The sequence below is a fragment of the Agelaius phoeniceus genome, chromosome 8 (assembly GCF_051311805.1).
Source record: "Agelaius phoeniceus isolate bAgePho1 chromosome 8, bAgePho1.hap1, whole genome shotgun sequence".
NCBI lineage: Eukaryota > Metazoa > Chordata > Aves > Passeriformes > Icteridae > Agelaius > Agelaius phoeniceus.
Window position 1 is genome coordinate 17896145 of NC_135272.1, and position 13727 is coordinate 17909871.

Sequence of the window (13727 nt, forward strand, 5' to 3'; positions counted from 1 at the left end):
ACATAAGGAGGCTATGTTACCTGTCACTTTTATTAACTCACACAACTAGTCAGTTTAAGTGATGCTCAAAATTTCTCCTTCAAAAGGCTGTAGGAATGAAAAGGTTAAATCTAATTTTAAATGTCACTTTCTAGCAAAATACTTCCACTACGGAAAGGAAACATCAAGTAAGCAAAACTTGCTTAATTTGTGGACCCGGACATGACTATTTCAAGTCACTCCATGTAGACTGGAAGAACTGCTGTAATTTCCCAGAAAAATTTTACCAGACATGTACCAAGAGATGCAGTGTAAAAGAAAGCTGGCTTGCAAGTATAGCTTTCCCTCATGATAAAGACAATTAAAGTTTTTTTTTGAAATTTAGTCTAGAAATATGCTATGTTTTATTTGAAATTATTTGCTGCCTAGGATAAATTCATGGGATCCACATTTTTTTCACAAAACCCTCAATATAGAGAGCTAGAGGAGCACCAGCATTATTTATATAGATAAGGGATCAAACTGCTTTCAGGCTGGACATTCTCAGTACCATTGATGGCTGGAAAAAAAATGACAAAGGCTGTACAACTTTTGATGCTGTCTAAGGGGTTTTTTTTGATCATGGTGAAAAGTTAAATAAAATGATTAACACTAGGTCCTAAAGCTAAGTGTAAAGGTCCTGATGAATACCTCATACTTCATTGGTGACTCTTGAGTATTTGGATATGCCAATAGAGATACTGGTCCTCAGCCCAGGTTTTTCCAGAACAGAAATATGTCTAGTAGCTTTTCTGCTTGATAAGGGCTTGATGTTGTGTTGCTTTTCATGTTTACTTTGAAAACCCCCTAAAATTAGTCTGTGCAGAGAATTGATTATCTGACACCTGATTTGGTTGGCAAACACCTCTGAAAGCACCAAGTCTGCCCCTTGATAGGTTAGTGAAAGGTTGTACTTGGATAGTAGTGCAGAATTGGGGTTTTAGCTCTTTTAGATTTGACAACTTAAAATAGGCTAAGGGGTTTCAACTTGAATAAAGTACTGCAGAAGCTATGTGAGATTTATTGGGAACTGCAAACCAGACAAACCGTACTGGACTGCCCAAACATAGTTCATGTTGTAAGTAGTACCACAAAAAATGAGGAGGAGTCTGAATAATCACGGTGTTAGACCTTTTTATATTTATTTAGAGCATTTTTTAAGGTGTTAAATGGCTCTGAAGGTGCATGAGTTTAGGTCTGGGGGCCCTAGGGGGATGTTGCTGGCTGCCCTGGGCAGAGCTGGGTGCTATGGTTGGGCTGGCTGGCCAAATTCTATATTCTGCTGGGCTGGGCTGGGCCTAGGTTTGTGCAGCAATGATCACCAGCAACTTAACCACTGGGAGTGGTGTGACCCTGACTGTCACCGCTTGAGGATGTGCCTTAGATTGTCCTTTCATGGCCCTGAATAATATTTTACTATCTGAATTTAACTAGGCTATACTGGCATTTATATGTCTTATTTGTTCCAAAGAAATGCTGAGGGGAAAAATATAGATGTGTAGAAGTATACCTTGAATTTATGATATACATTTGCATTCTCTGCAGGGGTAAGATTATCTTGCTGTAATTACATAGTTTATCAACTGGCCACTGCTCGTGGGGCTTGCCTCACCTACTGCTGAATGTGGGACCTGTACATTAATTTTAACTCTGATGATGATTGGCTGTAGTGTTTTCTATTGTCACTGCAGCCGTGGAGATCAGGCCTGATGATATGCCACCAAATCAGTGACAGTTTGCATACAGACATGGTTTACTCAGGTCTCAGCACTGCCATTCTCAGAAGATGAGGAGGTATTGAACTGTCAAACTGAGACTGAGCAGGTGACAGCTGATGCATTTTAGATCAGCTGCCTTCATGACTGATTTAGTAAACCTAACTGAGAGCAAGCAGGCTTTTTCTCCTTCAATATTATATTCTTTAGAAAAATAAGATGAAAATGAAACTGTGAAAATGTGGGGGTTTTTTTCATTTTTAAAAATTACCCTTTATTCCTTCTATTCACTTTGAAACCTTTTAGTGTTAAAAATTATAAGGATGCAAGATCTGAGAGGATTTTTTCTATGGAATGAATTGAGGTAGAGAAGTATTTTTATACTTTCCACAGCTCTGTGGCAATTTAACATCTGACTCTCAGTCAATCACTCTACCTGCTGTCTTCTATATATCATACAACTTCTTTAAATAGGTAATGCTGAAAATAACATAGACAAGCAAAAACATGTGGAAGCATGCAGTAAATATAAAATGTATTTCCTTCTCTTGCCTGAGTTGCTTCCTAATTTGATAGCATTGATTAAAAAATGAAGGTAATTCATAGTGCAAGGAGTTAGCTTAGGATGAAGCCATTTCACAAAACACAGCAAGCTTCTAGTAGGCAATGAACACAGTGGTGAGGCTGAACAAGTGGCATTGTCATTGCAAGTTGGTCTCAAAGAGCTGATTGCTCTGCTACATAAGAATTAAATCTTCTTGCATATTCAGAGAGATATTTTCAGTCATTTCTCTTTGATATCACTAAAATTTGAAGAGCCTAACAGGGGTCTTAAGTGGAAAACTCTTTTCTGTCCATTACAGAATGTCCTTTTGGCAGAACAACTGCATATCACAGAAGAGGGAGAAAAATTTTGTAGATGTCATTTTGTTGGCAGCATCCAGTTGCTCAGAGCATTTTTTGTCTCTTGTGTCTACTCATATGCAAAAGTAAAGGATGTGGGAAGGGACCTCTTCTCTACATCTCTCCTTTTCTCTCTTTTTGACTGAAATATTCCCCTCAGAAAAGCTCTGCTGTTGCTTCCTGTGGTCTTGGGAATGCTTCTTTGTCTGATTTGACTAGCAGAGAATACAGTGCATAATATATACCTTGGGTTCAGAAGAAAAAAGATTTTTATGTCAAGAGAATTTCATGCAGTTTTTCTTGAACACTTAAAAATATAAAGATGAGATGCTAATATGAAGAGTGTGAAGTATATTTCCAAGTTGATAATACATTACATAGATTTGTTTTCTGTGTGCTGTATTGTTTTTGAGAAATTGCATTAGGGTTTTTTTCAATCTGTTAAATACTGGAAAATTGGATCACTGGAGCAGTGAGTAAACTTTGTGCCTATAATGGCCAGAGATGTCCAAAACCTCCTGCATTTCTTTTATTTCCCCCCCAAAATTGCAAGCTGGAAATGAAAGTATTTATGCAGAAGTCACATGAATAATATTCTTCCTTCATCACCAGTGCAGCTGGGAATGCATTATTTCTGGTGATGACTGATGTGCTCTCTCACCTCTTTGTCCTCTCCTCATGAAAATGCTTTGCTGCTGCTGAGGAGCGCAGCATCGGACAAAGCGCAGAGTCCTGGGCTGTGCCCTTGGGAGGGCTGGGCAGGGCAAGGGCCACCAAGGAGAGCAGCAGAGATGTGTTGGAGCACGTATGCCAGTCACTAGAGGAAAGGTGATGACCCAGGGAGGTGACAGTGCCAAATCCCTGTGTGGCTTAGTCCCAGATAGCCCAGTTCTCTAGTGGCTGTTGTTACTGTTTCTTGGTGTATTAAAAAGGAGACTTGGGGAGGGAGTGGTTGCAAATTGCTTTAGAAATCAGACTTTTAGAGATATATGTGTGTGTGTATATATATATATATATATATAAAATTAGTAATAAAAGCAGCCTTAAAAAAGTAATCAACCACAAAATACTTCACTGTTTCCAGGTAAGTGTGTGCAGGGGGAAAGAGAAACATTTGTTAAATCTCTGTTATATCTGCATGTTAGAGAAATGCCTTACAGTTCTTGCTGCAGGCTGACTTCCCTATATGCTCAAAATTCACTTCAGTATTTATTGCAATTTAAGGTTCTATTATTGAGTATAGTGACGCAAAACAGCATTCCAGCAGAATGTTTGCTCCACAGACTCTGTGCTACCAGTCCTGCAAATATCAAAAAAGAGCCCTATTTGGATTATAGAGAACAATAATGTTATCAGGGGGATACTTGCGAATTGCATTCTATCAACTTTGATATTTATTTCTACTATATATGTAATTTGTAGATTCTGATTCTTTATAAGCTTCTTGATTTTCCTTTAAATTATTTCAAAATATTCCATTTTTATTTGTCAGCAAAGTATCTTTCCCTATCTCTAATGGATTTATTAAAATCCATACCTCATGCTGCTGTCCCTGTACGCTGGTCCCCAAATGCCGCTTTACTCTCAGTGCCATTTTTGTGTGAGTTGTGGGGCGAGATGCTACAGTCCTGTCGCTTAAATCAGGATGACAGCCTGGTGCTGGGCTTGAGCCCTCATGGCTTGTCATGATTCAGCATTCCTGCCATCAAGGGAAGGAGATAAACACAGCAGTGAAGTGGGCAGAGGGTGCCTTAATGAGAGTTGTTAATGAGGGGAAGGCATTTTTCATTTTAATGGTGCAATAGAATTTTTCCCCCAATTCACTTAATTCCTTTACCTCTGTGTATAGTTTATTACACAGAAATGCACACTTGGGGTTAAGTTACCCGGAGAGAAATAGTGCACACCTGGGCTATAAGTACTTTGTTTCCAGCAACAGACAGAGGCAGAGGTTTATCTAGGGTGTGAGGCTCAGGGGGCATGAAATGGTGGGGTGAGCTTCCCCTCTTGATGCATTAATTAGCATAACAATTGCAATTAGAGAGAATGGTCTGCAAGCCCTTGCTGGTGGCATCAACAGTCCTGAAAGAGAGAAAATAGTGATTTCAGCTTCTCTCATGTTATTTGTCTTTCTAGACAAAAGCAGCAAGAGAGTGGAAAGCCAAAGGTATGCTGAGGGATGTGGTAACCCCATCAGATCAAGATGTTTCCATGGTGCTGCTCCCCAGCCCAAGTCCTTATGGGCATTGTTAGTGAAATATGGACTGCAGGCATCCCTTTGCTGTAGGGCAGATGTTTGTGTAGCTTGCGGAGGGAAAAAGAGAGAGAAGTTCATTGCATTTGCAGAGTGATATATTTAGACCTTGCTCTAAAATTATCAAGTCACTTCAACCTCCTTGTATTTTACTCTATAGGCTTGTCGTTTTCAACCTTTTTTGATCTGTGAACCTCTCAACCTTTTCCACAGAAGATACAGATCTCTGTATAGTGAGTTAAAGCCCCACTGACAATCAGCTTGAATTTTTAATGTTTTCTTTTCAAGTTATCCTTACAGATATCCCCAGACCTTGAGTGCTTGGTGGACTACATTGTGAAAGCCATTGCCCTGAGGTACCAGTCATGCTGAAGTGAGCCTAAAGCTACTAAGAAGTTGAAGATTCTGGCTATGAAAAAATATCTATTCTGTTGAGGTAAAATAATATGGAGAGCTCCTCCTATTATCTTTGAAAATATTTATAATAATTTTGAATTTTTCCTTTGCAAATTTTAAGCAAGCTGAGTCTTGGACTCTGATGTTTGAGTGGTCAGCAGTGAGGACGGAAAGCAAGAACAGAGGTAGCTGGGGGTGGGGTGTGAGTGCTGATTCCCTCAACAAAGTAGTAGCATGTCATAGCCCCTGCAAGACCAGAAGTTCAGGTTTTGCTCTATGATCTATTGAAAAACTAAGCAGATTTTCCATGAGGAGATAGAAGTTTGTTGAAAGAAATGCATTTCAGGAATCAGTGTTTCCTGATTGAACATGCACTTTGCTAGTCAGTGTCACTCAAGCTGAGCTGCAAGCTCAGATGTCTCAGGTCTTTTAGCATTGAGCCTGAACTTTACTGGTAGAAGGCTGGCTAGAGGAGAAATATGGTGAAAGGGAAATGAAGTCTGATGGGATGGCGCTGAGCAAATAATTCAAATTATTCAATGAACTGACTTTTAAAATTACTGTAGAATTCTGTGAAAAATAAGGGGCAAATAAAGCCAGCACAGAAGTCAGCCTGCTAGGAGAGTATCAGGCTTTTATTTTCACGGTTTAATTTTCTTTGGAGACATGCTTCCTAGGAGAACTTATCAACAAAGACAGCAACTATTTCATTTTGCCCTCAGCCAAAAAATAATTTTTTTGTTTGTGCTTATGTCTGGATCTTCCTGCTGGCTGTGAGCCTTTCTTTGAGTGTCTAGGTAGGGACAAGTTAGAATTATATGGTGCAGAACACCTGCTTGCTCCAAGATGCTAAACTGCTGCTTAATAGAAAACTTGATGTCTTACTTGTGTAGTTCTCAATATGAATTTACTATTTCTTTGACTCCTGGCTGTGTGTGATGACTTCTGTAATAAGGAGGAATGGCTAAAAATCAATGGAAAGCTGTTTTAAAATTTTCACGCATGAATTTGTATGTGTGCTTGGCATAGATTCTCAAACACAGTCAGAGCAAATGAATGGAAAGAAAAGGATGCTGGCAAGGAGGAGGTGCATCAAAGAAGTTTGGATTAGATTATGCTGGGTAAAGTATTTTTAAGCAGCACAGGAAGCCAGTAGTATTTTTTGTTTGTTTGTTTTTAAGGAATATTTTTTTCCTGTCTGTGCTTAAGCAAATCCTGGAAAACAGAGTAGAGTCAAGCACTTTTAAACTTTTGGGATCTTAAAGAAGAAGCTGGCAGTGAACCATGTGCATTTTATCAGCCAGCTTGTTCCAAAACTCCGGGGTCTACATAGAAAAGCAGATTTGCTTTTTAGTTTTCTGGCAGACAGAGATGGATTGCATCCTTTCCATGGCCAAAGGGGGAAGAGAGATTCTGTTTAAGGGGACAATTTGTTTCGTTGTCTTTCTTTGACTGGAGCCTTGCTTTTAGGAGAAGGGGGAAGCTATGATAGCTGACACAAGCTTCTTGGAAAAACATTATATGGAACCTGCCAAGATGTGGGGAGAGGAATGACACTGACATACACTGATTCCATGCCTGGGGAACCTGAAAGAGAAAGTATTGAAGTGTCTAGCATCTGCTATTAGACAACAGCTTTTGGAGGTCTGTGTAATGTAAAACCTTCATTTTAGTAACATCGTATTGAAGTTCCTTTTGCCTCAGAGGAACTACTGCTAACAATATTAGCATTAATATTTGTACTTCTTAAAGGGAATCTTTTGTACATTGATGCCTAAGTTTATAATGGCTTTTTTCTGTTTTATGATCCCATTAATTCTGCTCAGGTTTATTTTAGTTTTTGAAATGTACTTATGATAGTGCAGAAAGCAAAAAATATTTTGGCAAATTACTAACTGCATTTTGGAGTGGTCTATATGTGCTCATGTAAATACACACAGAAAGTGAATATTTGCAGGAACAATGTTTTGCACTTATGTCAAACTTTGTTAATAGAAAGGACTGCAACCAATTGTCCTTGAATTTCAGCTGTGGGCTTGGTAAGGAAAGATAGATTTTAACAAATGATGATGTAAGGGGCCAAATAGAAGTGAAGATAAGAGAGTGAAGAGGAAGGAGATGTGGATAAACAGAGCACTACCTGATGAGAGTGTTCAGGTCTCCCAGCAGCCTTAGTGGCATTTCATAAGGATTAGATTATGTTTTAAATATTGCATGATGAAAGGTGTTTCAGCATTTAAGAAGCTGCTTTTGGAAATAAAATAATATTGATGTGGTACTTGATCTGTTTTCTGCAGAAATGAAGTAGCTACTGATTCCCTTGCACAGCATCTTCCTGCACTAGTGGGAATAGACCTCAGAAGTTAATTAGTTGGTTTTGTGCTTATCAGGAGTGGGAGAAAACTCACTGCAAGTCTCCACAGGGTGCTGGTAGCTCTCCTTTCTTTAGGGATTTCTCTGATGTTTTATAGGTAGAGGACAAACTTGGCAAAGCCAGGCATGTTTTATGGGAGTAAGAGTGATTATGGCTGTCTTGGTCAGCTGAGGTTGATCTTGTGTTCCTGAATAATTTCCTATCCATGCCCCCAGATGCTGAGGTGAACTGGCAATTCAATAACTGTTGCTGAGCTTCAATATTGCTAGTTAAAGTTTAATGTAATACTTGCTAAAATTATTAAAGCCGCGTGCAGACAGTCTACATGTGTTACATTAGAAAATGTACTTGTGTACACATGCAGCTTCCTGGTTTTTGCTATGTTGCTTGTTTATGTGTATGGCATTTTTAAAACAAGGAGAAAAAGTCTAGGAAAAAAAAATCCTTGCTGGGCCTTCTTATTATGGCCCTAATATTATATCAAATTGTGGACCAGCTATGGAAATCTTTTCTTTTAAGAGAGTGGAAATTCCACAGGAATAGATGGCAAGGAAATCCCATTCTGCTGCTCCACTCTCATCTGCCAGAGGTTGGAGGAGGGCATTGTGTTCACCATGATGTGTGAGTGCTCAGTGATTGTCCAAGCCAGAGACAGGAGAGACAGGCCAGCTCAGTGCTTGAAGTGACAGGAGTTATTTGATAGGATGGCTGCTGCAATTGTCCTGTGACAGACAGCACTGCCCAGTCCCAGTATGCAAAACAGGCTGAGGAAGTGGCCTGACATGTCACAGGGAGCTGGCACAAGCAGCACAATGTGATGACAAATGAAGCTCTTTTGGCCAGGGCTTGGCTCCTCTGTGTGAATGAGCTGTAAATGCACGTGGAGCTGCTGCTTAGTTTCCTCTTCCTCCTCACAGCAATCTATTCCTTATTGCAAGCTCTGGTCTCAAGGCACAGCTGCAAGACAAAAAAAAGAATAAGCAGATTTGTGATATAAGACCAAAGACTCATTATTTTGAGAATCTTTTCTGAGCAGTACTTACACAAAGGTACTGTTAATTTATAATATTTTGGGAAAAGACATTAGCTGGAGAGAAGTGCTGTCAGTAAATGTATTTTTAACTTGCAGTCTTAGTCCTTTATTTTTCAGCTCTATTAAGTACTTTCTCCAAATCCCTGGTTACATAGTTCAAAGAGATGAAGCTATTGGATTATTGTCTCTTTCCTGTCAAGGAGCCTACAAAATTCTTTCTAGAGCCTGAGTGTAGCCTCTGTTAAATAGCATGTTTTGGTGGTGCACTTTACAGTGTGTGTGCACAGAACATGTGAATGTAATTGTTCAAAACTACATTTAAGACAGATGATCTTGCCATGGTAGAAGAGTATCTTAGGTTGTAGGCAACATTTAATTTAGTTAGGTTTCCTGAGGAAAATTTTCACTTCTCTTCCTCCTAGCCATCTAACTGTTCTTAAGGTTAGAAAAAAGAACTTGGCTACCAAGCAAATCCTCCTACCATCTTCTTGATCAGAGTTTCTTCAGCAGAGAAGGGAACAGAACCAATACAAATACCTGTGGATTGGGGCCATTGGTCATTGATCAGCACTGCCTTGCACAGGGCATGGTACAAATGTCCAGCAAGAATAATCTCTCCAAGGCTTTTACAAACACATAACAATAATGCATAGAAAATATATCTGTTTTCTGAACCTATATCCCTACATTGTGTCTACAGACAAATGAAATGTGTCAGGCAGCCCTTGTAATAAGCAGTAAATCCATGCCCAATTCACAGAATTCTTTGTGTCTAATGAGAAATTTTTTTCTCTCAAATCCCTTAGTTGGGAAAATAGTCTTATAAATTCAATTGGTTTATGTAAGATAAGATACAATACCAATCAAATGTAAAGCTGAAATGTATAAAATGTTTTATTTTATGAATCCATGGAGAACTCTTATAGCTACCAGCACCAACTAATCATGAGCTCAAACTGAGGCCTGAAGGGAGGTTCTCTGGCTAGTACTAAATCAGTCAGATTGGCAAAAATACTTCTAACTACGTAGGATATTGAAGAAAATTATTAAATTTGCAGTCATGGAACATTGGAGCTTTGATAGACACTTTACTAGCAAATGCCTGCATTTCCTAGGCTTCCAAATTTTCAACGCGTTTAAATAGAGATGTTACATTGCAAAAGAAATCCTAAAATGCAGGAGTAATAAAATGATTTAATTTTTTCTCATTTGATTATAATTTCTTTTCCATTTCTTCTCCCTCCCTAAATAGCATAAGAAAAACATTTTTTCAGGTAACATTTTTCACAGATACAGCATCAAAATATCAGATTCTGTATTAACTCTAGAAAAATTTTAGCATTGGTGTTATTGCTGAAAAGTGACCCAAAGAAATGTGAAACAGGAATTTTTTTGTTGTGGTGGCTTGTCTACCATGACAACATATAAAGGAGATGGGAACAATTTTGTTTTTTCTTTTCAAAATGAAATATCTCTCTCTGAGAACACAGTGAAAAGATTGGCTATGGCCCCAGACTTCAAATGAGAAACAAGGATGATTAATCTCTTAAAAAAAAAAAAAAGATTCGTTCTTTGAATAACATGTTTGATTTTCAGTTAAAGAACTGTCGAATAAAAATCTAAGCACTTTGAACAATTTCAACACTATTTTGAAATTTTAACTAATCTCATGTTATGCTGGCTGTTATAATTGGATTGCCTCTCTTGAGTTTTCTAGGAAGAGCGTAAGAGACAAGAATAATTTTTCTGATATGATAAAAGATATAACTGCCCTATCATATGGCTTCATCCTCTCTTGGCTGCCAGATTAGCTGTAAAAGCAAAAACTACTTTAAAAGGAAAAGTATTTTATAATATTTTGTACTTTCTTCAAGTTTTTCTTTGAGAACAATATACATCTTCAGTAAATTCCTCATCATGTTGTGCTGGGCGGCCATCTGCTTATCTGGTAAGCTGTGATGAGTTTGGAATAATGCCACTTAATTCATTGGAATTTTATTTCAAATCATAAGGCAATCTTGATTTTTCTATGTATATCACTTGATTTTTTTTATAAGTATGTTAGGGACTCATTTGATGGTCTCTTTTTGTGTTTACTGGATACGTGTGTGTGACATTTTTATTAATGGTAGAATGTATTATGAATTCTGGCATTATTTTACAAACTACCCACTCCTCTGTTGTAAAGGCAAACATTAAAGGTCAGAAAATTCAGTAGTAGGCGGAGTCAGAAAGATCAAACTGATGCTAACCATGCACCTGGTGCCCTGAGAGTAGAACAGCAGTGTGGAGAGAAATGGTAGCGTGGGGCTTGGCAGCTTTGAGATCTCTGCTGGCATCCAATGATCTTTCAGTATAGGACAATCTTTTCCCATCAGTGAGCTGCCAGATAGGCTATACATTTACAGAGGGTGGATTTGTTCTGAAGTGATGCCAGCACAGGGTCTTTGTTTTGTTGTTTTGGTTTTTTTAATCAATACAGTTCTGAGTAGGGATGCAATTAAGCCAGTCTAAGAATGCCTTTAGAAGTATGTTCTGCTTTCTAAATGAGCGTGACTTATAGCCACATTATCATATAGTCTATCTACTTCAAACTATGCAGAGTTCTTCAGCAAGCCTTGGAAACAATGTTAACTCCAGTTATCAGCTTCTACTGCAGCATCAAACATCAGTTTTGGGGCTTTTACAGTTGCGCCCGGAATTTTGCCTTCCCTCTTACCTCAAAAAGGCAATCACCTATAGGTATTTGGGGAGTGGAGAGCAACTGTGCAAGAAAGAACAAGGAAAAAAAATAAAGAGGTCTGGTGACATGTCCCCTGGCATTTCCTTCATCAGAGCTTCTCTCCCCATCTCCATGTTGTAGCAGAACATTGTTAACTTCTTGATGCTTGCAACAAGGAGCATTGCTCTTGCATTTTCTCCTTTCTAGACATTCCTCTGAACCCAAGCTTTTGAACCTGTTTATGTGAAAGATGAATGTGAGTACTTATCTGTTGGCTTCAGAATCAGATTTTCTACTTACTTTTCCATACCTGAAAGGGGTGAAGATACAAATAATTGCCTGAATCGACAAAAGAGCTATTTATACATGCCTAACTTTGTAGCAAGCTCTCTCCAAGAATATTAAGTGGTGTAAAATATTTAATCCCAACAAGTATTACATAAAGAAAATGCTTAGAAAATTTGGAACTCAAAGCAGCATGTCTATATCATGTACCTGATGCTTTCAAAAAGTGCATTTTCTAAATGGTGGTCTAATCAACATGTCTACTGTGGACACTTGTCTTTTTTTTTACATTTGGCATGATACACACAGTGAAAAAAGTCTTCTTCCTAGCAGCCTTAAAAATTTACCAGTGGGACAAGAAAACCAGATGGAAAGAGATAGACAGAACAGTAAGAAGAAAATGTGGAAGGGCATCCTAGAAGAAGGCATATTGTGTCCAATAGTTTTGTTTTGCTTTGTTTATATAAGCTTTTCTAGTTCCAGATTCTGTTTTCAGGAAATTTTAATGCTTAATGTGATTATTTACAGATGATCTTTTATTTCATTTCACGCATTTTCTTTCTCTGGAAAGGTTTATAATGGAAAGTGCTGCTGTACTCCTTATGAAATCTTACTTATTCAAGATTTACTTTACTTTCCTCTTCCCATCTTGATGGAAGTATAAATGTATCTCACTGAATGTTACTTAAATAGTAATTGATCTTTATACCTGTGAGCCCCCTTTCTGATAGCCACCACATTTAGGGCCATTGTGAAACCTTTTTGAACTGATTATGTGATTCCAATCAGTTCTGCACTGAAGTGCCCAGAGTGCCAGCTGATGGAGTAGCCATGGTTTAGAGGTCAGTTCTCATGTCATTGACAGCAGCTACACACAGGCAGGCAGAGGCTGGTTTGGCCCTTCATGATGAATTTGGGTTACTTCTTATTTTTCTCTTTCAACTTTCATCTTTTTGTTTGAGACTGTACTTGTTCCCAGACAATTTTTATATTCAGTACAAGTTCTTGCTGCGATCATCTCACTTTGAATGTCTCTTGCTGAATGAGACTTCAGTAACAGCTATATTTTACACTTTAAATGTGAATTTCAGCCTTAGTTAAGCAAGAAATTAATTCTGACCCGCCTTCTGTACCAAACCTACCAAATGAATGGCTATTAACTCTGGATTATTAAACCCCCAAAAGCTTTTCTGCAGCTTCTGGGAACTGACCTGGAACTTCCTTTACAAAAGGGAATGAAAAGAAAATCAGAAGCTGTAGAGGATTTTTTTTTTGGCTTTTTAAATTATTTTTTTTAGCAGGAGGAGTATGAGTAGAGGGGAATGCAGTATGTAAATATCAGAATATCTTTTCTTCTGGTTTATTTTTTATTTCCTCAGGTTTCTGGCAGAAGGACTGGCTACTGTCTCTCAGTCCATGGTATTTACTGTTGGCTTTCTTTGTCTGTCCTGTTACTGGTAGGTTTTCAAGTTCTCCCTAAAGACAGGTTAGATGAACTGACAGTTTGCTAGTTGTGGGCAGTTTTCCCCTCAGGCTTGTGTTTAACACAGCAGACTTGTTTTCAGGGATTTTTTTTTTGTTTGTTTGTTTTGTTGGGTTTTTTTCCATGTCACACTCTGCAGTTGGAATAATTTTCCATGTATGTTTTGTTTTTCTAATGTTGGACACATATGTAAGAGAGCAAACTAGCACACCCTCTTCCAAAGAGAAGTGAACAGGTGTTCCACAGCCCCTAGACCCACAGCTGGACATTCTTGCTTGCTGGGCTCAGCATTGCTATGGGCGTGAGCACCTTCTTCTCTTCCAACTGGGTGTTCTGGCTCTGTCAGACTGGAACCAGCTCCTTGGCTCTTGTGAACTGATGGTCTGTCCTGCAGGTTCTTTCCTTCTCCCATTTTGCCTCTCCAGCACTGCAAGAATTGCTGTGCTATTCTGAGTGTAGCTGGAAATACGATTTATTTTGAAGGCAGAGTAATCTACATCTAAGGTAGATGCATCCTCTACAGGCAGACTAATACAACAGTGAT

The 13727-nt window shown here is 38.5% G+C and overlaps 1 long non-coding RNA gene across 1 annotated transcript in view; it reads left to right on the forward strand.

Annotated features, from left to right (window-relative positions):
* Positions 1-13727, forward strand: part of LOC143694639 (uncharacterized) — a 296382-nt gene that overhangs the window by 181418 nt on the left and 101237 nt on the right. Inside the window, exon 12 of the long non-coding RNA XR_013183243.1 lies at positions 5179-5326. This is a non-coding gene — a long non-coding RNA (uncharacterized LOC143694639). The remainder of the gene's footprint in view (positions 1-5178; positions 5327-13727) is intronic.